Here is a 26257-nt window from a genome sequence, read left to right on the forward strand (position 1 = left end):
ACGGGTTGCATAACCCCGTTGTTCTCTTGTTACGTGCGTTTATGTTCTGGGCGTTATTCAACAAACGGCCTCTGTTCAGAGTCACTGCTTAGCAACGAACCTATACGTCACAATATTATTAGTGCGGCGTGCGTACTGATTATGAGCATCCCTTGCGGCACGCTTATGTGAAGGGCACCTTGTTTCCATCTGTTTAAAAAAAGCATCCTTCAGCGCATGCGTCCTTTGTTCTTACTCTCATCCCTATTACCATAATCCCTTGGCGAAGACGGTTCTGAGACGGAGAGTCACTGTCTGCGTAGCGCGCGAAGGACATTAGAAAGAAAATCTTAGTGTCAGGAAGATTTTGGAACTCGTGCAGCCTTTAGATCGGGCACAAGATTTCGAAGCTTAGACACAAGAATTAAACCCGGAAATGAGCCACAAGAATCTCGAAAGTGAATAGGGCCTATACAGCACCCATGCCGACGCGGAGAAAATATGTACGGGACACAGGTAAGTCACTGTGCACCAGAATCACTGAGCACAAGCGGAACACAAAAATGGCAGAAATATCCAAACAAAAATAACAGAACGCTCTTGGGATGAGGACCACAGAATACAATGGGACAAGACAGAAATATTATACAAATATGAAAATAGGACCATCACGACACTCGAAGGGATGGTAATCATCAAAAGAGGAGAACGGGTGATCAGACAACCAAGCATAGATATCAGAACCATGTGGCTCCCACAGTTACGAGTTATGAAGTAGTTATCCTTATAACAGGCTGTGGAGGCGCATAGGGTTGTGAGATATCGAGGCTCCCACATTTTCTCTAGACAATCGGCTCACAGATGGCAGTGAGGTTATCAGCCTTACGTGCCGGCCGGCCGCCCTTTTACCCCCCAGGAAGATTACTGGTACTCATTTCTGTTAGAGACTGAGTCGACCCAGGGTCGAATCCACGATCCTGGCTTCCAAGCGAGCGAAGACAGTGCATGCCTTAGACCGCTCGGCTACCGTGACCGGCTTGTTATGGAGTTAGATTATTGGTACTCATTTCTGTTAGAGACTGAGTCGACCCAGGGCCATAATGCGGCTGGACGGATTAGGTAAACTGAAAAATCTAATGTCATCATAGAGAATCGAACCCGCGACCTTCCGGCTTGTAGCATAGTGCCTCAACCAACTACACCACCGCGTGCGAGTTATGAAGTAACACTTTCATTATAAATTGTCTGCACTTTTTGTTCCCACTGATGATATCTGACATCAACAAATATGTTTGGCGTTTTAATAACCACATGCATCTCTGTGTCCCACATATGATCTCTGACTTTGGCAGAATATACAAGGTGTTCTGCCTTACAGCTTCTTTCCTTGTCCAGTAATCAAGACTAATTCTGCCTAACGAAATTAAGTGCGTAGGATACTTTCTCCTGTTTTACATATGACGAGGTAAGGAACTCCGGCTTCCGAAACGTCGTATATTTTTAAATATAACTAAGACAACGAATAATGGTCAACATTATATTATAAGTTGCCTCGTTCCTATTTCCAAAATACTGGGGGTTTAACTTCATCCTTTCTCCGGCACGCAGTAGACCTCCAATGTGTGTGCCGCCCGTGAGTTGCGGTTTCAAATAGGCTACGAGCCTCTGGTTTTACTCTTACTGGGCACCGGTGCTGCTAATCCGCCTGGCTATATTCTGGTCCACTTACGTCACTCGCTTCTTAGTCTGAATTTCTTATTAATTTGATTTCCTTTACTTTTACTTTACTTTTTCACATTCGTCCACTTCGGGTTATTTGTGGTACACTGTTTATTAATTATTCGCCCTAAGCGACCCACGCTATGTAGCAGACAGCACATGACAAATATGATAATTTATGTAGAGCCCTAGAATAGCCATAAGATAGCGATAATGATGAATATTCACCACGATAGAGAAATGTGAAATGAATACGGATTTTTTCTGGAAATCTCTTGAAAGACGGAGGACAGCATAAAAATATGTCATGGAGATTTATTTTTTCTCATTTGGCACTACAACCACAAATTGAGTCTTGGCCTACCTCCATGAAACTTTACGTTTCACTTCGATTTACTAGATCTTAGACATTCGGTCGGAATTCTTGGACGGGTTATCAGCTAGTTGGAAAGCCTCTACCTGTACACAAATACAGAAAAACGCACACACACGCATAAATGCCAAGTATCCATACCCTGAATTGGATTCGAACCCATGATCCTGGCTTCCAAGCGAACGAAGTCAATGCATGCCTTAGACCGCTCGGCTACCGTGACCGGCTTGTTATGGAGATAGCTTGTGACAATTGAAAATGGGTGGTACTAGTTCAGCATTATGTCCAGTGATGTGTACTGGTAGTGTTAGTGGGTTTAGAGGTACTTTACTGGCATGGTTATTTGCACCGATGGGCTATGGTATTGGTGCTGTTGGGCGTCTGGTTTACATTTCTGGTGTGTTGGTTGGTAAATTGATTAATTAGTTAAAATAATAGAGAATATGTTCACCTGAACAACGATTCTGAATGTTCAGCAAATTATACAACTATGAAGGAACCATTTTAATACTTCTCATCTTCTGAGGAAAATACAAAAGGATATTTCAAAAGAGACCACGGCTATTTATATTGAACTATCCAACCGCTAATAATTCAGTATCCTTTCTTCAGTCTTCGTCTCCATACGTCTCGCAGCAGAAGTGCAAAGGTATATGCCCAACCAGTCGTTCAAAGTTACAGCTGTGAGGCAGCACACCAACTCATCACAAATATCCATAGCTAAACTCTGAAGTGATGACCTTATGCAGTGGGAGTAGGAAAGGGTATAAAGGCTAATTAACATTTTACGAAACTACACGGCTCTAAAATGGATTTAAAAACTTCACATTCTTCTTTCTTTAAAAAAAACGACTAATTTGTCAACTTACTTCCAGTTAAATTCAAATTCTTTGATGTGGAAAGAATAAAAGGAAAAATTCAGTTTTGATCGTTCCGGAAATAAATCAACTCTTTTCTCCATTCGCCCCTTTTAAAATCTCTCCTCTCCTCTCCTCTCATGCGATCATAAAACCGATAACTGAGGTGGAAAGCACTAGGAATCGTTTTAAATTATGAAGTTTTCCAAGTGCAAAATAATTTACACCAATTTATAATTCTCTACAGAATACACTTGATATAGGAATCGAAATATTTCCTGCTTATTTGTTAAACAAATCGACTCTCAGAATTACTCTTCTGTAATATAAATAATATTGCGTAATAGACTAGGATTTAATGTAAAAGTGGCCTATCTTACTTACTTACTTACTCATGGAGCTGAGCCCTTCTGGAGGAGCCGCCAATTCTGCAGCTACTCAAGAATTTCCCAGCATTTTATGGAACCCGAAGGCTCATTACCGTGTTCACAAGAGCCCTCCACTGATCCCTATCATGAGCCAGATCGATCTAACCCATACCATCCCATCCTATCTCTCTAAGATCCATTTTAATATTGTCCACCCACCTACGCCTTAGTCTTCCCTGTGGTCGCTTTCCTTCTGGGTTTCCCACCAATATCCTATATGTATTCCTCGTCCCCCCATTCGTGCTACATGACCTGCCACCTCATCTTCCTTGACTTAATCATTCTAATTATACTTGGAGAAGAGTACAAGTTATGAAGCTCCTCATTATGCAGTTTTCTCCAACCTCCTGTCACTTCATCTCTCTTCGGTCCAAATATTCTCCTCAACACCCTGTTCTCGAACACTCTCAGTCTATGTTCCTCCCTTAATGTCAGAGACCAAGTTTCACACCCATACAGAACCACAGACAAAATTATAGGTTTGTATATTCTAATTTTTATGTTTTTGGACAGCAGACGAGAAGACAAACGTTTCTGGACTGAATGGTAAAAGTGGCCCATCGTCCAAGATAATTACAAGACTTGATTCTGAATCATTACAAATATTCTGTTTTGTTGCTGTGACAGACCTCATTCTGGATTCAACAGATTCTTCCTTCGCTGTCAGATGTTTAGATTATTAGCATAAAAAACGAAATTTTCGAAACTGAAATATTCATACCCTGAGTTAATACTGATGACCTCGACACTACTACGAGTATATGAAAAGTACTCTAGGATAGGAACAGAAGTGTTTTTTTAAATATCGGCCTATATGAAAGTATCTCAGCAGTATATAACTTTTTTTATTGCTAGAGGGGTGGGACTAAGTCCCTTGTACTGCAGCCACTTTTGGCCTATTGTACCAGCCTCAGATGATAGGTGAGGGTGATTGTGGAGTAATTGGTGGAATGAAGATTGGCAGAGGAAACCGAAGTACTCGGAGAAAACCTGTCCCAGCGCCACTTTGTACACCACAAATCCCACTTGTCCAGACCCGGGATCGAACCTGGGCCGCCGCGGTGGGAAGCCAGCGACTAGTATTTAACTTACAGAGTTGACGATTCTGTATTTCAGCATCCTGTTGCAAATCTTTAACCAAACGTCTATGTATTCACAGTCCGTCAATAATGCAACAATTGTTTATTCACCATTTAACACTTAACACAACATGTTTCGGCTATAGATCGCCAACTTCAAGTGTTTTAACGCGTCCAACTGTGGATTTTACGAAAAATGTTAATAGAAAATTTTAATGGGTTTTAAGTAATTATTTATGTTATTACTAAGTGGACAGGAACGCGAAATTTTTAGCGCACTTCATAACAGTGTAACAGTTGGACGCATTAAAACACCTGATGATGGCCATCTATAGCCGAAACATGTTGTGTTAAGTGTTAAATGGTGAATAAACAATTGTTGCATTATTGACGGACTGTGAATACATAGACGTTTGGTTACAGGGTTGAAATACAAACATTAAATAATCTAACATTCAATCGTTAATTTATTAACTTTATACGAGTTAAGACCGTGAAGAATTTATTGCACGGCATTGATTGTTGAATTCAATTAGGTTTATGTTCCGAAAAGGACATATTTAATTACGCATAAGTTACGAGCTCCCGCTGTCCATCTTCCTGCTTCTGAACGTCGGGAGATTTACTGTGGGCAGGCCAACTGTTTCTCTGCTTATCATCTACATAGCTTTCACGATGTTGATGTAATATTGGCTGGATGATTCTGAAATGGATTGAACGCGACGAAAGAAACCACCTATCAGCTCAAAAATCTGTCACGGAGAACTTAAGCTAAAACTCCCATAAACCACAAGATTCGACAGAGGGGCCTTCCAAATGGAATTCAGATTTCAATTTAATTCCTCAGTCAGCAGTAGCTGATACAAGCTTCTCTCCAGTACACAGGCGCGTGACGACGGTGGTTTTGTCTTCAGTCAGTGAGAACGGAAAACGATTCGTTGCGGCATTGTTCCTCTTTCCCGAGCCTGACTACTGACTTTTTTTTTTCCTTTGGCAGTATAGCCCAAGTGGGCCTAGGCCTACCTCATGAACTTCTCCGTTCACTTCGGTTTTTCTAGATCTTACACATTCGGTAGGACTTCTTGGGCGGGTGATCAGCTCGTCGCAAGGCCTCTACCTGTAAACAAACACAGAAAAACGCACACACACAAATTAACATCCATGCCCTGAGTGGGATTCGAACCCATGATCCCGGTTTCCAAGCGAGCGAAGACAGTACATGCCTTAGACCGCTCGGCTACAGTGACCGGCGATTACGGATTTTAGGATCGCATACTGCCAAGGAAGTCTTTCACTAACTGAGCGGACACTCTCTTCTCAGGAAAGATTCTGCATACAAACATACATACATATACACATATATTGTTGTTATTATTATTATTACTCTACAGCCCTTTGTTAGGACTTGGCCGCTTTTTCAGTTTCTTGATCCTCTACACAGTCGGTAGGACTCCTTCGACGGGGGATCAGGCCGTCGCAAGGCCTCCACCTACACACAGAATAAAAGACATCCATGTCTTGAGTGGGATTCGAAACCATGATTCTAAAGTTCGAGCAAGTGAAGACAGCTCATGCCTTAGACTGCACGTCCACTGTGATTGCACATACATAAATTAGTAAAGGTAACCACGAAAGTCATCTCAAGTTCGGTTTTTAAAGTTCTATTTATATTTAAGGCAATCTTCTTAATGCTCTGGGTTGCTTCAGGTTTTTGCGTGTGCAGATATGCGAGCGCACATGCGTTTAATTAGAGAAGGGGGATGTAGCGAGGGGCGGGACACGCATACATCGAATTTAATGGCACAACCCGAGCGGTGCTACTTCGGGTGCGCAGCGCTTGCAAACGATCGTCTAATTTCTACGAAAGGTTTAACTTTAAATGGTTAATACTATAGAACCAGTATAAAAGGTCTTTAATGTTATAAAGTACATCCTCGATTCTCTCTGTCTCTTCTTCTTTCTCACTACACACTGATGTTCAGAGCTCAGATCTTTCTGTCCTAATAAATACCTGAAATACGCATTTTCTTCTTGCTGGAAATTGTGTGCTCCGAAGGTTTAAATGTAGAGAGAGGAAGCACTTGTTTCAAACCAGCGTTGAAGTACTGTGTTTTGGGACTACATCACCACTTCTCTTTTAGTATCTAAATTATCATGAAAAAGGGACCCAGAATTCTCTCAGCAGCGTAAAGAAACTGCTCTCTTCTTAGTAAAATTCTAATTCATCAACGGAAATATTACCATGGGTTAGAAAAATTCCCAATGACTATTTAAAGATGGTTGAATTTCAGTGGCAAATTGTTACATTAAACTCCATTAGAAATATATACCATCAATAACTTCAAAGTTCTGGAAAGGCAACCATATTTTTACTATATAATGCTACCTTTCGTAGAATAAAAAAAAAATGCATTAAGCGGTACTGCTAAGTTGGCTACAAAAATGAACTTCGTTAAAGTCAGACTTTTCCTTCAACTCGCGATACAAGATCGTAATGACCATTGTTACGTATTACAACTTTATCAGAAAGAAGAGTCACTGGATGGGTGATTCGGTCCTCGCACACAAAACAAGTACAGACGAATTCTTTATAAATTTCACCGATAATTAGCATTTCGTCATTATCAACGTGCACTTAGTTTTTACCCCTGCACATTTTATAATCTTCTTCTATATCAACATTCTGCACCGCCAAGAATGAAGATTTGCTTCCGGCAGAGTTGGAAACTGTATTAATATACCATCGTCACGAACTTTTAGAATTTATTTACTGATAATTGGCTGTTACATTAATTAATGCCGCATAAAATCTGATGTGAATATGATCATGAAGGTTAATTTGGAAGGATGGGGAAATAAATGACCGAGAGTAGTAAAATTAGTTAGAAGGCATATGAAAACCCTAATTCAGCACTGAAGCCTAAACCGACGCCGAAGTACAAGACGACTTAGACGGTGACCTTTCGATTTGCTACGTAGAGGATGATGTCAATATTATGGCATAACACCATGCTTCTCGAACGTGATGAAGATAAAAATGTAGTACAAAAATTGCGGGCCTAACGTCCCTTAACCCAATCTAATTACCCAGCCCATCCTCAACTAACCTCATCTTCAACAGTACTGACAGTTTTAAATGACCCTTAAGCTTAAACCAAATCCAATAAGAAGTTTACCAAGGGCGAAACATGCATACGGACGGAGAGATACGATCTTCTTGTGTAGTTTGTGTAGAAAGCATGTAATTAATAAAGTAGATATATAAAACAACATGCATGCACAACGAGGGAAGTTTCGACTCTTACAAAGATGTGTTTGCGAAAGTGATTATAAGATTTATGAAACTAATTATAAGAGTAAATAAAGAGGAACGCAAAGTGGGAAACCAGAAAGCAGATCATGAAAAGCATGTAAACCCTGGTAACATTAATCCAGTAAAGTACATTATCACGGAAGTCTAGAATGCATAGTGGATGAATGTACTTAATGAGCTAATTCGAAAAAAAAAAAATCTGACTACACAGAGAAGTCGTAACATGGACTCCGGAGAGGCTGTATAACTAACATGTCTCCAGGAAATTCTTAACAAAAAGTTTCAGTGATTTCCCTCAATGCTTGCAGACGAACTCGAATTTTAATAGATACAAACTGTCCTCTTGTGACGCAAACGAGTCCCTCGGGTATCAAGTAGAAAAACTCCATGAATATTTTAAAACAGCCTCTAACTCGAGATGTAACTTTGAATCAAAGGACACAGAAACTGACGTTCTGGGTCCTTCAGCTTTCATGTCACACATTATGCACTACTTATATTCCACAATCAACTGCGCTTGTAAGAGAAATAACCAATCGATCTAATTAAAAATATTCGATTTCTGCTTAAACTGGTTTCTTTTTTTGTTTTTGTTCCTTTTTTTTTTTGCGCAGAACAGACCGAATGGTAAATTCCTTTGTTCGGGTCAAAGACGTTTATAAAGTATCATGCGTTAATAATCTTGAAATATTTCTCCGTGTCTGTATACTTTATATTAAGTCTTAAGTAAGTGAAAATATTAGGGCCACAATTCAATACGAAATGAGTGAGAAAGAAATCAAGTATGAGAAGAGTAAAGTGCGTAGACAAATCAAGTTTTTACATCTTGGTGCGTTTATTTTTTACAGCTGTCGCTGGCATGGCGTTTCCCAGTCTCCACACTATACAGCATTTCCCCAATTACCCTGGAGTACTGCTCCGGGTTCCATGTTTTATTTACATCATCACTCCAATTTATTCTGATACGTCCACGTTCCTCCACTTCACAACTTCTTAGCGCTCCATTATTCTGCTGTCGACATACGTGCCCATACCATTCTACCTTTCCTCTATTTTTCATGCAATTTCCATTTCCTCCTTTACAATAATTCCCAAATACATTCCTCATAGTTATATTAACTAATTGGTGGGAAAGCCAGAAGGAAAGAGACCAGAGGAAAGACCAAGGCGTATGTGGGTGGACAATATTAAAATGGATCTTAGAGAGATAGGATGGGATGGGATGGATTGGATTGATCTGGCTCAGGATAGGGACCAGTGGATGGCTGTTGTCAACACGGTAATAAACCTTCGGGTTTCATAAAATGCTGGGAAGTTCTTGAGCGCTGCAGAATCGGCCGCTCCTCAAGAAGTAAGTAATTAGATATAACAACGAATCTCCAAAAAGAAAGCACGTCATAAGCACGAACCCTATATTTAAATCTATTATTTATAATAATTTATTAAGTTTGCTAATAAAAGGGTCTATAACTGAGATTTTGTATCTGTAATTCTTGTCGCCATTCGAGACTACTCAACTGTAACGAGCTATGGCCATGACTTTATTTATTTTCATAAAGTTGTGTAAATAATTTTCATGTTACAGAAGCATGACATATGAAAATGAGTGTTACAGCCAATGGACACATAAACCCACAATGCAAAACTGTCGGACGGTAATAGATCAGAATGTAGAATGTTCGTAACTGTACGTGGAATGCTAACATGCTTCAAGCATTATGATTCTACGTATATTCAGGCGCCCTTTAGAGCCCGCTTTCACATCGGGAGTTGCATCCTCGTAGGCGAGTAACCTAACATTTTGAAATACTAGTATAATGGAATAAACTTAAGTAAATCTTCTTCTTACCTACATAACCCAGTCTGGACCTACGGGATAGAGTTACGAGGATGCAGCAAACCTTCCAACACAAAAATTCTCCAAACTTCCAATCCAAAACACTAAGAAAACTAGTTAATGCTCCCTGGTACGTACCAAACGCTACCTTACACAGTGATCTAAGCATACCATATGTAACAGAAGTCATCAGAGCCTACGCGGAGAAACAAAAAAACCGGACCACCCAAAACAACAATCAACTAATAAGAAACCTCTACAACCAACCAGCAACAGAAAGAAGACTAAATAGAATGTGGCCAGAGGATCTCATTAGATAAGCACCAGAGAATCATCGAAGGATTACTTGCTTCAATATTACACACACCCATCCCTTTTACTAATTACTCTATTTATGTATATTGAGTAGATTGTAAAATTATTTTAAAATAAAAAACCTACATAAAAATGAACAAACTAAGAATCTGTCTTATGCTACAGCTTCTTTGCCTTGAGCAAATATGTCACAATATATTCACAGGTAATCATAAGGGCCTTGCATGCAGCCTAGCTTGGGGGAAGCTTGAAGTAGTTGGAATAACCACCTCCATGGGTCTGGATCCAACAGACGCTCACACACTTGGGAAATTCTCTGCCTTTTATGGAATCAGAAGGCACATTACAGTGCTTATGAGACAGAATTTCACAGGTAAAAATCGAAAATGAGCCGCACTTATGTGCAAAGGATTTGTAACGTCAGAACTGAGTTTTAAAAGAGTATTCTGATGTACTTGTTCCAAAACACATTACGTGCTTAAATCTTTGGATGTATAAAATGTCGTTCATGTGTTGAGTTTATTAAGATTATGCAGAACAAACTTAGTACAGAACTTAGTAACATTTTAAATCTGGTTACGCGTGACCTTTTTATCCCGTAACAAGAACGGATGGCCTCACTGGACGGTCGCTGTGACAGCACGCCGCCACTTCTCTTCAGAGGATCTGTGATACGCCTGTATACTATAGCCAGGTCTGTAGACATGCGCCTGAAGTGCAATAACCACTTAAGTGAATCTCGCGAAAGTCTCACAGTTCCCTTCATTCTAATACAAATACATTAAAGGAGATGCTTAAAAACTTAGATAAATGATAAAAGGAGAGAACAAAAAAATGGTATACTTAATTTTATTTCTGCACCTTACACATGACAACCATTACTTATTTTTCAAATTATTTAATTCTTATATACCAAGGCTAAGGAGCCGGGATAGCGTAGTCGGTATAGCGACTGGCTACGGGCTGGGCGACAGATGGTTCGGTAGGGTCAAGAATTTTTTCTTCTCCACGTCGTCCAGACCGGCTCTGGGGTTCACCCAGCCTCCTAGCCAATGGGTACAGGGGGCTCTTTCCTCGGGGGTAAAGCTGCCGGGGCGTGAAGCTGACCACTCACCTCCAACTAGTGCCAAGGCTAAAATCCATTTGTCAGCAAATTCCTTTGACATATCCGTCACCACTGGAAAGGGTATTTTTGGGAGGACTGGACATAACAGATTTTAACGTTAATACAGCAATAGTAGTGGTTACTTAGCGCTTCTATTTGGTCATGAGAAATGAAGAACACATTCACTGATGCACTAAACCGAATAATTCACTTGTAAAGCATCTGACTTTAAGACACCAATCAGATTATCCGGCGTGAATTTCAACAGGAAAACTAACGAAACTCATCCACGGCCTTCGTCTCTTCTGCCATAAGAAACCCAGCGTGAAACAGCCAGAACCTCTTTTCAAAATGACATTCGTATCATTTCAATATCAACAATTTAAATTGTTTTAAAGTCCATGATTTATTTAATCCGTCTTGCAGTGCATACACTCATTTTTCTCCTTCTCTCCCTCGCACTACATGTTTCGGCATAATAATGCCATCTTCAGGTGCTTACTTATCCACGTCAAACCAGTTCATTGCATGCCATGTTCACACATTAAAATAACTAAAATATGTATCTATCATATACATTGTCCAACGTTAACACATACCCAGGAAGCCCAACAGTATAACACACGCAGTCGCAGGAGCACGACACAACAAAACCACAACACACAAGATAGTGAAGGAGTGCTCCAACAAAGGAGAATGGGCGTGACTGACATAGTGAGGGGCGACGTAGCGATGTGGTATCCTGAACAATTTTAATATTTTTAACGTTGGACAATGTATATGATAGATACATATTTTAGTTATTTTAATGTGTGAACATGGCATGCAATGAACTGGTTTGACGTGGATAAGTAAGCACCTGAAGATGGCATTATTATGCCGAAACATGTAGTGCGAGGGAGAGAAGGAGAAAAATGAGTGTAGCACTGCAAGACGGATTAAATAAATCATGGACTTAAATCAGTGCAACAGGATGCTAAAATATAACATGTTTTAAAGTCGTTAACGTATAAATAGTTTAATGTGGAAGGAGCTCAGAGGGCAAGATAAAACAGACTTATTCAATTAATGTTCTACAAGTCTGACCTGTGTGACATATATTAGCTGGATTCGACACAAATTGCTCCGCCTACCATGTATAATACATAATTTGTGGACAAATTTAATAAATTCTCAAAAATATCGAAGGAATTTTAACAAAATAACCTTTATCTTCCTAACTTCGTTATGTCTGAAACAGTATAAAGAACATTTAATATCAGCCAGAGTTCAGCAATTTACATGCTTTGCAGCTTGATTTTCTTTGCGAATCTGGAGTAGGAAATGGGTTAAATAAACATTTCAAGAAAGGATGAAATATGGCAGTGATACGTATCATGTAACGCTTTATAGTAGTATCGCCAGTCTCCGGCTATTTAAACACACTTCTAATTTTGAAACCTGACGTAAGACGCCCCACTTCCTCTCCCCAACATCACAAGAGCTTAAGACACAGGCGCAAAGTAACCCAGAACAAATATTAGTAGAGTGTGACCACGCGTATAATGTTAATCCCATAAACTGTAAAAGGCCAGAGTGAGGTATGTATTTACAGCGGTACGGGACATAATTCCTATCTGGTTATTGCCACACCCCCACCTCTCCATTCTGAGCTTCAGATTAATGATCCTGCTAGCAAGCACAGGATGTTTCGAAACGTATCATATTTATAATGTGCCTTCTAGAAAGAAGTGACAATTTTTTTCTTTTGTGGGATAATTTCTTGTCGTGTAGGTACGCTTTTATAAAATATTGTTGGAAGTTCTGTTTGACGTTCTATAATACAGAAAAGAGAATGTTTACTGTGAAATTGTTTTTTAGTGTGAAGGTGTCACGCTTATCTGAACTTCCACGAAGATGCTTCACTTTACCCAGCAAAGCATACAGTTTTGTGTGTTGTGTCCGCTGTTGGTATTGTGGGCCCAGTGCTCTTGGAATAGAAAGTGAGTACTCATGGTTAAGGGACAACTAAAGAAAGAGAACTTTCTTCCTCTTTTGCAAGGAATGGGGTGTGATCTCAAACACCTTTTTCAATAATATGGAGCATGGTCACACACTGTCAATAGGGTTGTGAGACGTCGCGGCTTCCACATCTTCTAGACAATCGGTTCGCATGTGGCTGTGAGGTTGTCAGCCTTACGCGCCGGCCGCCCTTTACCCCCCAGAAATATTCCTGATACTCATTTCTGTTGGAGCATGAGTTGACCCCAGGATCATAATGCGGCTGGAGGGATTAGATCAACTGAAAAATCAAATCACCTCATCGGGAATCGAACCAGCGACCTTCTGGCTTGTAGCCTAGTGCCTCAACAAACTACGCTATATCATTGTTTAAATGAAAGTTACGTACAACATACAACCGTCAACCATATCGTGGATATCTTGTATTCCTTATGCACAGAATATTTACAGCAAATTATACAGCTAGGGGCTGGGGTCGGGGTTCAATTCCAGGCAAGAAAAGATCCCCTTTTTCTTTCCCCCCACGATCTGCGCCGACAGCCACACAGCCTCCTAATAAATTGATTCAGAGGACTCTTTCCTCAGGGATAAAACGGCCGGAACATCAATTTTACCTTTATGTTAGGCGAAATTAAGAACGTATGGAACTAAAATTCCACCCTCCCAAAAGTTTTCAAGACGTAGTAATTAATTAAGCAGTTTCTCAGAAAATAGGTCTTCCTACGCTTGCTGATGTCAAGGATCTCAAGAACGAACATAAATATTGTATAGCTGTGATAATCCTTATGACATGAGTACGCCATGAAAGTTCAATATCTCTGTCTGCCTGCCTGAATATAGCAATCTTCTTGATATCAGTGGTCATGTGATCTGTCTCGCCCTGATAATGGATTGGAAAGTTCTTTACCACGCTACTTCAAGTTCTGCACAAAACAAATTAAAATAATAAACACAATATCTTTTTGCAGACATTCTTTGCATTCTTAACAAAAAAAAACAGTTCTGAACACAAATAACTCTAGAGGAAAAGAAATGTGACAGATTAATTGTCAACTGCATTGCCATGGAAACTGTTAACCCATCCCCCTTCTGGTACTTCTAGCAACGTGCCTCTTCTCCTTTCGTCCTGTGATTTCAGCCACTGCAGAAAGCTAGCACAATAATTTGCAACGCAACTTTATGGATAAAATATGGTAATCTCCACGTATGAAAAGGGTTGCTGGTATGTATATTTTTTAACATAAATCTTGGAAGGGAAGCCTACTTTTTGCGAAATGGGAAGGAAGGAACGTTTAAAAATTGTGTTTTATGAATAGGAGGACGTTACAAATAGTGGAAAATTACAGCATCGTCTTTCTGTACTTAAAACATTATCAGATTTAGCTCTTTTTCTACTTTCCCTTAATGCGTACTTATAATCATTTAAATTTTCTCCTGTCCCAGTTATGACTTAATTAGGTATAATAATTATGCAACAAAAACTATTATGAACGACTCACAAAGCAAACGATAAAATATACCGTATTTACGCATGTATAGGCCGCACATTTTTTGCCAAAAATTCAAGAGGAAAACTGGGGTGCGGCTTATATTCGAAATATTCGAAATCACACTTCATTTAAAAAAAATATATTCATAATTAGTAATACAGGGTGTAATACTCCTGAAATAATATTCCAAGAAAATTATTTTTTCTATAATTTCTGTCTGAAAATTGTGCTGCGGCCTATACACGCACGCGGCCTATACATGCGTAAATACGGTATCTGTTAACAATATCGAACTACATTCCTATGTAACTATGATCATGAGATACATCTGTCGCTTTAGGGAGAATATTGCTCTTGATAAAGGATATATTAGTAGAGCCTACAGCATTGACCAGACCATGTGGCATTAACATACTTTAAAAATATCTGGTGTGAATAAAATTTTGATTAAATTGAGAGAAAATTTTCTATTATATTCCTGTATGAGGGAGATGAAAATATTGATACATTAATGCGTCCATAGAGACACAATGCGCCTTACAAATGAACTGTGATTGTTAAATTAGCAAAGCATACGGCACGTAATTACATGCCTCTTATTTCTACATTTATAAAAATATTTTAAAATTAGATATAAAACTACTTACACAGGAGGCAGATTTCCGTAGATAATTTCCAGAATGAGAAGAAATCTCTGACACAATCTGGAAAAAAAAATACGATCTTTAAAGTAATGAAAGGGTGTAAACAATTAAACATTTTCTAATTTCGTCTTTATTTTACCACTGGTTTTGATGTTTATTTATTTCAAATGCAAATCTGTTATTGTAGGTTCAAACTCATTGTTGTAACACTAATAACATTACACACGCTGATTACGATCAATTTTATTCCCTGAGTACCGGCAACAGTTATTTTCATGAATCGAACAAAAGAAATAAGTTTTCACCGGTAGCAAGTCCCCAAACTAAAACGTTACTTAAAGCTGTGTGTTTTCCCAACGTTGCCCCCTCTATTGCGGACGCGGTTAAAATCTAATATTAGGCAACCGCAGTCTCGTTTTAAAGCAACTTCACTGTCGAATGTTAGCCCCTACGTTTAGGAGACGGCATCACACACACACACACACACACACATATATATATATATATATATTTGGCCAACAAACAGAATCTCCATGCGCATGCGCATGGTGTCATTACCGCAAACGAGTCCGTACTAGAAAGGAACCGTCGTGAACGGAAGCCGCGAGACAACACAGGTGAACAAAGCGGACACTACCCTGACACAAATATAGGGACGGAAATACTCTTTTTCCCAAATCCTGACCATTAATATAATCGTGTTATGTAATAATACTGTCACGTGATCTCCTAACTATAGACGATGTTTGGATTGGCAATCGGATTTATTGCACACTTACTGATCGTAACTGCAAGTAACTATAGCGCTATTGCTAGTTCACTACAGCAAGCACTGTTTCTTTTTTCAGTCTGTTCTTTTTCCATCGGTTGTCTGGTGACGGCTTCCAACAACGTAGCTTCCTCAGCTTCCGTGTTCACGTCCTTACTGGTAGAGCAATTATCTCACAACTAACTCGGCGTTGTTACGCAACGACTTGCAACAATGGGGGCTACTCCACCTTCCACGCCTCCACCAGGAACAACAGTCTGCGACGACCTACAATGGGTCTGTCTCGCAACTGTTAACTGCAGACTCAAGATTCTTTCACTAGAGTCTCAGTCTCAGCCTCCGTAGTCTACGGGTAACGTTCCCACCTCATGACTCAAGGTACGCGGAGGAGGTCGTGGAATTTTTAAGGGCGGAAAAATTCAGGGAACAAGTCCTCCGGGAGGGACTTTAAGCCGTGGGTCCGGTGTCGTAGATTTACGGCACGTAAAAGAACCTCTGAGCTAAATTAAGCAAAAAAAAAAAAGTTTCCCGCCCAAGTAGTTTCCAATGCCTCCGGTAGATGGGGAAGTATTGGGTACCACTGCCAGAGGAGGGACGACCTCGCTGACAGAAAGGGACTAACTATTAGATACCACTGTCAAGTAGAGGGTAGAAACCTCGCTGGCAGAAAGGGGCTGATAGCGAGCACCAGTACCGGTAGGGGATGCAGACAGTAGAAATTAAAAAGGGGACGTACAATAGACTATCAGTCGCGGTGCATGGGGAAACCCACCCCCTCAATACTGAATAACTGAATACTCAATACATTGACCGGTACGGAAAATACAAAATGCCTTCTTCCATTCGAATGACATTTACGAAAACAAAAAATCGTTGAGCATTAGCTGCATCCGTGAAGAGTCAAATTCATAGAAACAGATACCACTGAAGCCGTGAAACTGGACGTGATAATAATATGATCGCATTCAAGCGCTTTGTTGTTTTTACACTAAAAATGACATGAATTTTAATCATTCCTTTTGGGGTTAAACATAAATTTAAGGATATTTTTATTTGTATTGCAAGTGCGGTTCACATTGGGAGGGTCCTCGTGCTTCCCAATGGTTTTGCTCACTTCGTATCTAAAATACAACCATACAGCTGTACAATTAATACCACAAAACCTTTCTAAAGTCTACCATCCTGACAATTGGTAACAGTCCATGTTTTGGCTTCTTAATGAAGCCTGGGAATCTGTGTATCATTTAAGTCATCCAATGTTGCCATAATACTTAGTATATTCGTGTTCAAAGTAACCTCCCTATTTAGTATACTGCTGCTTAGTAATTTATGCCCTATTATATGATGATTAATGCAACAGATGAGTTCAATCTGCAGGCACAAGTTTTATTTTGCAATTTCATTTTTAGCTAAAAAGAGATACGAAGAATACTAATGGAAATCCGTCCACCTCTCTCTTCCTTGCTGTTATTAATAACTACAGCCTTAGCCCTAGCCAAAGACGGAAGTCTGTCATACTTCCTTTTCTGTCCCTTTTTATGCTTTTCTTTTACGCCTTCCTAGTTCTTTCTTCTGCTTATGTATGCAAGACACTAATAACTCTACTACAGTGATAATTTATGGGCTCTTTCCTTTATGGTGATACGTGTGTATAATATTAACGACATACAAGAAATGTGGAATTACAAGACTTGTTAATGTTTCCTCTGGGCGCAAGCATCCGCGTGGTAGTTCGGCGTTCTGTAAATACATAGGCTTAAAAACTGATGCACTTTAAATCATTCTCCTTAAGGATATCATCTAAATAAATCATCGATTTTCATAAAGTATCGATTAATTAAATTATATCACTAACATTATTCCAAAAATTAATCAAGGATCGAAAGTGTGTTTAAGGGGTTCAGCTACATGAACCCTCCTCACTGCACATTCATAATATACGAATCTTAACAAATCCTAAGTTATGTAACGACGGCGTTTTAGCTGCAGAGGTAATGGAACGTTAAATTGGAATGGTATATGACAGTGGCCTGTGAGTAAGAGAGGACCCGAAAGACGTCGTGACCTATTTCAACAAGATATACTAACTTTTCTCAATAATCTAAATCGATTTAAGAAATAATCTAGTACACAAATCTGACACTTTAATTCCAAAAATATTTCAAATTTAAGATAATAGCGTCCGTTGCTGTCAAAAACTGAGTAATAAAAACTGAAAACTTTCACAAATTCATAAATGCAGAAAGGTTAAAATAATATGAATATTTTCCAAAACATAAAAACTTCTGAAGAAAGAAGTCTTCTGGGATTTGGCACCGTGTATATGTGGTGTTAACTGACGTTTCGGAGGAACGTTGGTTAACACCACATATACACGTTGCCAAATCCCAGAAGACTGATTTCTTCATAGTCACCGCCGTGAAAACCTCAAATCTTACATGAAAACTTCTGTCGCTCTTCGAAAGGATGAAACTTTGCTAAAGCAAAGGTAATGATGTTTAGAAAAGCAGAGAAAATTCCAGTGCCACAGTTATTTCTTGAAAGCTGAAAGGTAGTATGAAGACAGACAGTTTCATGCTAATCCAGATCACATTTACTGCAGACTGACTAAAAAGAAAAATAAAGATAATGTATCACTTGAACACTTCGATCATGAATTTTTTAAAACTGTCAAGGCATGTTGGCCTATATCGCTGTTCATCTTCTGTAGGTGGAGGTTCGGCGATTAGCTGATCTCTTATCTAAGGAAACAAAGGGAAAAGGAGTACCAAAACATGCACATATATTACAACCAGCAAAATGTGGCAATTCATAACAAGTATTATACCTCACCCGAAGCTGTCTATAATGTGGCCCCTTCAATTGTACTCACGTCCCAAAATTAAGATTCCAAGCAAAGTACATAACGTTGAATATACGACGAGAGCCTCAAGCTCTTACATGACTCAGTCAGCGAATTATTCAGATAGTAACTCGAGTAGTAGGGATATAGGCAGTGAGGGGGAATGAAATAGTGTTGGACACAGCGAAACGAATCATTACGAGCTGCTAACCACAAATTTCCAACGGATCTCACTTCTAGAGTGAGGAATGCGGAGCACCAAAGCAACGGTGAACGTAAAACATGCAGTGTCGAGCAATCTCAAAGAACGTATCTACAAGCCGTGCATTTCATTTTACACAGCTACAGCTTAATTCAAACCTGTAGTTATCGTCTAACGGTAGAAGAGGGAACCAGAAACCACATACGTAGGTCTGTGTACGCTACGAAAAAATATGGCAGAGTTCCTTCACCCACAGCCATCAACGGCATTTGTAAAACGCGTGCATAGTAAAATGTAAAAGATTAAATGCGTGATGCCAGCCCCTACTTAATGCAGAACTGGCAGATTACTCTCATGTGACTTACCTCCTGCGTCTGTGTATGTCCTCCTTCAACATAAGTTTCTAGGAGATAATGTTTTTAGAATATATGAACGTATATATAAAAATATAACATGTATATGCATAATACTGGCAACGCGTAAGATGTGATAGATATAAGTGTAACAAATAAAAGTAAAGGTATCCCTGTAACAGGCCGTGGAAGCCAATAGGGTTGTGGGATGTTGAGGTTCCCACATTTTCTAGGCAGTCGGCTCATAGATGGCGGCAAGGTTGTCAGCCCTACGCGCCAACCGCCCTTTGCCCCCAAGAATATTCCTGGTACTCATTTCTATTAGAGGCTGAGACGACCCCAGGGCCATAGTGCGGCTGGAAGGATTAGGTCAATTGACAAATCCAATGACCTCATCGGGACTTGAACCCGCGACCTTCCGGCTTGTAGCATAGTGCCTCAACGAACTAAGCTACCGCGTGCCCCAAAGAGTAAGAAAGAACACTGCAATTTGTAATGCAGTTTATTCAAGTGGTGGGTAGAGGATGGCATTAATTCGTGAAGAATCCCGACTTTCTAGAAGATCAAGTGAAAATCGGGCAGCATTCTTACGAAATTGCAACTTGCTTCCTCATAAGGCCGCGCCATAGCTCAGGCGGTTAATCACTGGCTTCCTACAGCGGCGGCCCGGGTTCGAGTCCAGGTCAGGTCATGTGGGATTAGTAGTGAACAAAGTGGCACTGGCGAAGGTTTTCTCCGAGTACTTCAGTTTCCCCTGCCAATCTTCATTCCACCAATAGCTCCACAATCATCATTATCATCTATCATCTGGGGCTGGTACAAGACGCCAGTAGTGGCCGCAGTACCAAGTGGACTCAGTGTCACCCCATTAAGAATAAAAGAAAAGATACTTCCTCAAGTGCTCTCACTAACAGTGACGCTGACAAAGTAGCAGGTAGGAATCCTTGCAGTTGGGTATCAGAGTACTTTGCTCAGTTCTGTCATTATACTTTGTTTTCATAATCTATGTTTCTACCTCATACACCCCTCTTAATATCGATATAGGTTTATCAAACTTTCGTTCTTCATCAATTCTTGCTTTTCTTCGTAATATAAATTCGTTTATCTCACATATATAATTAGATTTCACAAGTGATGTTCTTTGACGAAAATTATCACTCACTCCACATCACTGACCGTATCACTGTACAGATTTGTGAAGTTCGTAACAGTCCACAAAATTCTTGTGTTATTTGAGAAATATGCTTGCATCTCCTTGAAAATCACTTTTCTTTAGAAGATGAAGATTTGTACTAATTCCTCTTCCTTCGTGGGGAAGAACTGCAAGCACAGAAACACTCGGAAACACGTAGCTAATTTGCATATATTGAAATTTTTTCGTTGGCTACAGTCCCGCAGCACTGTGTGTGTGTGTGTGTGTCTCTAGAATGGCTTCCTGGCGTCTTTCCTCTCTTTTACTTTCTTTTCTCTTGAACAAACTCATTCTCGGCTTTTATTGTAAAATGGAGACGAGATCCCTTATTTTAGTATACGAAGGACGTACCCATTAAATGAAGTAAGTTCACTCACCTATTTCTTTTTTACGCTGCCAGTTATATTAGTAATTTTCTTTTTCCTCAGTTCGTAACGTGTTTCAAGTTCCATCGGGTTAACCCGAAGGTTATAAAGTTAATTAAATGTCACAAAGCTTCGGAGAACACCGTCCCAATAGCCTAACACAAAACTACAATGTGTTGATCTTGTGGTGAAAACACGAATATAGCTGGGGGAGTTCATTTTCGCTTGATATTTCTTCTGTCAAATCCTATATCTTAGCTATATCTCCTCTGCAATTTATTCCAATTCGAAATATAATCGTGCAGAATTATGGAAAGAATAAAGATTTGACACGAAATAATTGCCGATGAATGTCACTCAGAAATTACGAATTAGTTGAATCGTCATTTTTAGCTTACTTCCTCCTTTTTGAAAACATAAAAAAGACTTATGAGGGCACACTTCTGTCTGTGTGCCTGTGTGTCCCGTTATCGTTATTAGGCAACGGCTCAGTAAACACTTTGCCGCGGCAACGAATACACACGCAACAGAAAAATTGTTAGACGTGTAGTTTTCTATGCATTCCGTGTCAAATACTCAGTATGGATGGTATGGATTGGATAGATCTGGCTCAAGATAGGGACCAGTGGAGGGCTCTTGTGAACACGGTAATGAATCTTCGGTTTCCATAAAGTTCTGGGAAGTTCTTGAGTAGCTGCACAATTGGCGACTTCTCAAGAAGGGCTCAACTCCATGAATGAGTAGTGAAAAGACAATAGGCGACTTTGACTTCGGTGTGGGCGATTAATTCTTCCAGGGAAGAGCAAAAATATGTTCATCCAAAACCACGATTGATTGATTGTGCTGGCAAGGACGAATATCAATTTTGCCTTAAAGAGCTCCGTGGCTTTAGTCCGCAAGAGAACTATACAACCGAGCCACCGCCGCTTGTCGACGAACTCAGTGCCAACTTTAGCAGACAGAGAGCGTCGCGTGGTCAGCGCAACGAATCCCCGCGGCCGTTAATTTCGGTTTTCTAGGCCGAAACCGCTGCTCCTCCATTCAAATAGCTCCTCAATTTTCCTCACGAAGCTGAGTGGACCCCGTTCCAGACCCATTACTTCTCAGAAAATCTGGTAGTGCCGGGAATCGAACCTGGGACCTCTGGATCTGTAGACAGGTACTCTGACCACTGGCCCACAGAGACAGTCTGCAATGTGCCTAATCCGACCCAATTATTTATTCCTAGAACTTATTGTTTTTAATATAACTGTAGCGACAGATATTTCACAGGAAACTACATTTTCAACACGAAAGAAAAATGGAATACACGCTTAAATTAGAAATAACCTCAATAAGAAACAGTGTGAGTAGGTACTTCCTTTGAGTGTATCTTTGAATTCTATGCAACTGCTAACGATGATCCCCTGAACCGCTTTAACCAGTCGGCACCTGGTAGCGCCCACGATCAAGCCTAACTGAAGCTGTTATTTGTATTTTCAAGGTGTAGGTAACCATGTACATGTACGTTTCATGACACGGTGTTAAGGCATGAAGTTCATGCTACTAGGTACGTGCATATACACGTAACAATTCACATTGTTATTCAGATACATTTTCGAAGTAAATGAAACGACAGGGCTGTATTGCTATATGCCTGCCCTGAGTCGCTCCGCCTCATTGAAACCTTACAGGCAGAAATGCCTATTCTACACAAAAACTCATCACTCTCTGAAAGACCGTGATAATGCTGATTCACTGTGCCAACGTCATGTTAAATAATGTGGACGTCTCGCGGAGGCCCCATGTTTTATCCGCATGACATTCCCGGAGCTGGATCTACCCTTGTCTTCAGGTGATTGGTTGGCATTATTCTGACGGGGTGGGGATTTGCTTTCTCATATGCGAAGTATATGAAATGTTATTGCGATGGTAATAAAGTATGATCTGAATTTGTGTGTTTTCAGCCTCCTGAATAAAAAAAAAATGTTCTCTCTTTATGTACATACGTAAAAATGTGTGCGTCGCTACATCCTGTATAGCTGGTAGGATATTATCCATATTCGGCATTTAGTGCCCGGTGAATATGAACATTCCAGCTTCAAGCATAAGGGGCCTTCAGGTGCCCCGAAAAATAAAATTTCCATTTCCTCGAAAACGATTTAAAACAATTTTCATTCAACTTCTCTAAATTTGATGGGAGATTGGTAGACATAATATTTTCAAATTAAATTATTGTTATTATTATTATGCTCAAGAGCCATATCTCTATTAGTTGGTATATGAATCCATGATCTAGATCAATCTATAATATTACGTATGCATAGCGTCTGTTTCCAGGCCAACTGTGGAAGAGATAATACGTGCAAGTTTAATTTCAAATATTTGATTGAGTAATTATTATTGTGAAGTCTCTGCAGGGGGGTTTAATTATGTTAGCCCTCTCACGCACCTTTAGTTTCAACGTGTCCTGACTGTACATCTACCAGAGGCAGAGCCCCAAGTCTGTTTCTATGAAATCCTTTTGTGCAGCAGCCCTTCTGGTCTTGATTGAATCAATTATTGAAATGACGTGGAGAGATGGACGGAACATAGCAGGGAAAAGGATAGTTTGCAATTTGCGTGGGCACCTGTAAACGTGACATGGGCCGTCAGAATAGTCAGACGCCTCCCTACTTTTGCGCCTAACTTCTATGTTCGTGTATGGAATATGTTTTATAGATATTTTACCTTCGGACATAATAAATTGAACGTACCTTCCTCAAAATTCAAAACCTTAAAAATCTGCAGGTTATTTCTATCAAATTTGGTCTGTTTTACATTTCGGCTTTATCTCTTGTATATATCACAATTAATTCTTGGGAAATTTAAAGATATCGTAATATTTAGACAAGATGAACTGATAAGTACAGCGGTCATGCATCTGGCTTGTAATCGGAAGGTGTCCGGTTCGAATGCAGATAGGTGTACAGGATAAACTGATTTAGCTTTAAGCACAAACACTCCGATAACGAAACCCCTAAAGAAACAATTGTTATTAAGATATCGTCATCGCGAAGAGTCACATTTGATAAACAGTTGCTCCTTCGTTATATTACGCACCAAAGTCTCCAGTCTTCTGCTTCTATATGTATGTATGAATGGCGAACATCTTATCGTACTTCATAAGTTATATTTCAAGTTTTGATTGCCGAGCAGAAATATTTAGTCCTAGTAGTTACTGAAACTTGGTCTCTGACATTAAGGGAGGAACACAGACTGAGGGTGTTTGAGAACAGGGTGTCGAGAAGAATATTTGGAACGAGAGATGAAGTGACAGGAGGTTTGAGAAAACTACATAATGAGGAGCTTCATAACTTGTACTCTTCTCCAAGTATACTAATTAGAGTGATCAAGTCAAGGAGGATGAGGTGGGCAGGGCATGTAGCACGAATGGGGGAGACGAGGAATGCGTATAGGATATTGGTTAGAAAGCCAGAAGGAAAGAGACCATTGGGAAGACCAAGCCGTAGGTGGGTGGACAATATTAAAATGGTTCTTAGAGTGATAGGATGGGATGGTATTGATTGGATTGATCTGGCTCAGGATAGAGACCAGTGGAGGGCTCTTGTGAACACAGTAATGAGCCTTCGGGTTCCATAAAATGCTAGGAAATTCTTGAGTACCTGCAGAATTGGTGGCTCCTCCAGAAGGCCTCAGCTCCATGAGTAAGCATTCACCTTTTAAAGGAGGACTAACCTCAATCTAGCACAAAAATCCGGAATCCATTATTTTTCACGCCCTCCATACCTCACCATAGCCTAGTACTAAGGCACTGGGATGGATTGTATCTCAAGGTAATTGTCCTCAAGCTCATGTTCCACTGATTAACTTCCACAACGACAGACTACAAGCAAAAGCTGGTTCTAGAAAATTTCAGGCTCTCAAGCCAGTTCAAGGTCATGAGAATCCCTTTTCTTGGTGATGACACCATGTACAAAATAGCTGTATTGGGACACTCCGCAGATGTATCATGTCTCCATATTCAAGGCAACGTGGCTGCATGAGTATGCGTTACCATTGAGGTTTAAGAAAACATACTTCAAAGTAACACATACGCAATTCAAGTGGAATTTAGCGTTTATATAACTGAGATGCGAAACGAAAACCTCCCAAACATACGCCTATAGCATTAACTCTATACCGACCTGTTCAGTAACTTTGCCTATTGATCATGTAGGAAGCTGTGAATTCCTTCCAATACATTAAATAATTTAAGCAACGAACAAATGCCTGTAGACACGCGGTAGCGTCGTTGGTTGAGGCACTATGCTACAAGCCGAAAGGTCGCGGGCTCGAGTCCCGATGAGGTGGCTTTCTTTCCCAGTTTACCTAATCCTTCCAGCAGGATTATGGCCCTGGGGTCGACTCAGCCTCCAACACAAATTAGTAGCAGGAATCTTCCTGGGGGATAAAGGGCGGCCGGCGCGTAAAGCTGACAACGTTACCGCCATCTGTCTACCAATTGATTAGAAAATGTGGAAGCGTTGACGTCTCACAAACCTATGGGCCTTCACGGCCTGTTACAGAAATAGCTTTGCCTTTTACCTTCCACAAATACCTATCACGACAGAGCTGAAACGCACAAGCACACAAAAGCGAGACACGGCTTCTGAAAGACTCGATATAATGGCCAGTCATGATGCAAACAACTCTGCCTACTTTAATGCACGGATCAAGAATTTTTCTGTACCGTCAGATAGCTTATTCAGCAGTCCCATGTATGGAACGTGACTGACTGGGAGCGGATGAAAAAATAACGGTGTCCCTGCTCCTCTAAAAATCTCTGGCTATACTGATGCTGACAGGCGTATTTGACAAAAAGTATCGGTTTTCCACCGCAGCAGATACCCCTGCTGTTCCATTCCTGTAGCTAACAGTTTGGCAACTCGTGATTATCCACCCAACTATCCCTTTTCATCCCCATTTTTATACACAAGCAGACATCACTGAAGAGATAAGACATTTCAACATCGTATTCCATGCTGACAATATGACAGTGTCGTCATTACTGTCGCTCTAATAAACTAGACAGACATGATAAAAGAATCACATAAATAACAAGATTTGTACACCACAGCGCCAACCATATTATACAGTGCGTACAATCAAGTGCGCGCCGCGGCTGCAATTTGCCGTGAGTCATACCACCGCAGAACGGATGCAACTCCTCCCCGCGACTGCAGTGCCGTTCCCCGATAGCGTGAGTGTAGTGGTGTCGCTGAGTCTCCGTCCATCAGTTGCTCTACATGCACACATTTATAAGAATACAGTAAAAAGATAACTTACCGTGGTTTATAACAGGTGCTGAAAGTGACCTCCTTCTGCTTGCAAACATGCCGCGCATCTCACAAATAAATTACGCGACACTCTCTG

At 40.2% G+C, this 26257-nt stretch overlaps 1 long non-coding RNA gene across 1 annotated transcript in view; it reads right to left on the minus strand.

Moving 5' to 3' along the window:
- LOC117283186 overlaps positions 1 to 26257 on the minus strand; it is a 125721-nt gene that overhangs the window by 75646 nt on the left and 23818 nt on the right. Inside the window, exon 2 of the long non-coding RNA XR_004514200.1 lies at positions 15144 to 15200. This is a non-coding gene — a long non-coding RNA (uncharacterized LOC117283186). The remainder of the gene's footprint in view (positions 1 to 15143; positions 15201 to 26257) is intronic.

The sequence above is a fragment of the Cryptotermes secundus genome, unplaced genomic scaffold (genome assembly GCF_002891405.2).
Source record: "Cryptotermes secundus unplaced genomic scaffold, Csec_1.0 scaffold304, whole genome shotgun sequence".
NCBI lineage: Eukaryota > Metazoa > Arthropoda > Insecta > Blattodea > Kalotermitidae > Cryptotermes > Cryptotermes secundus.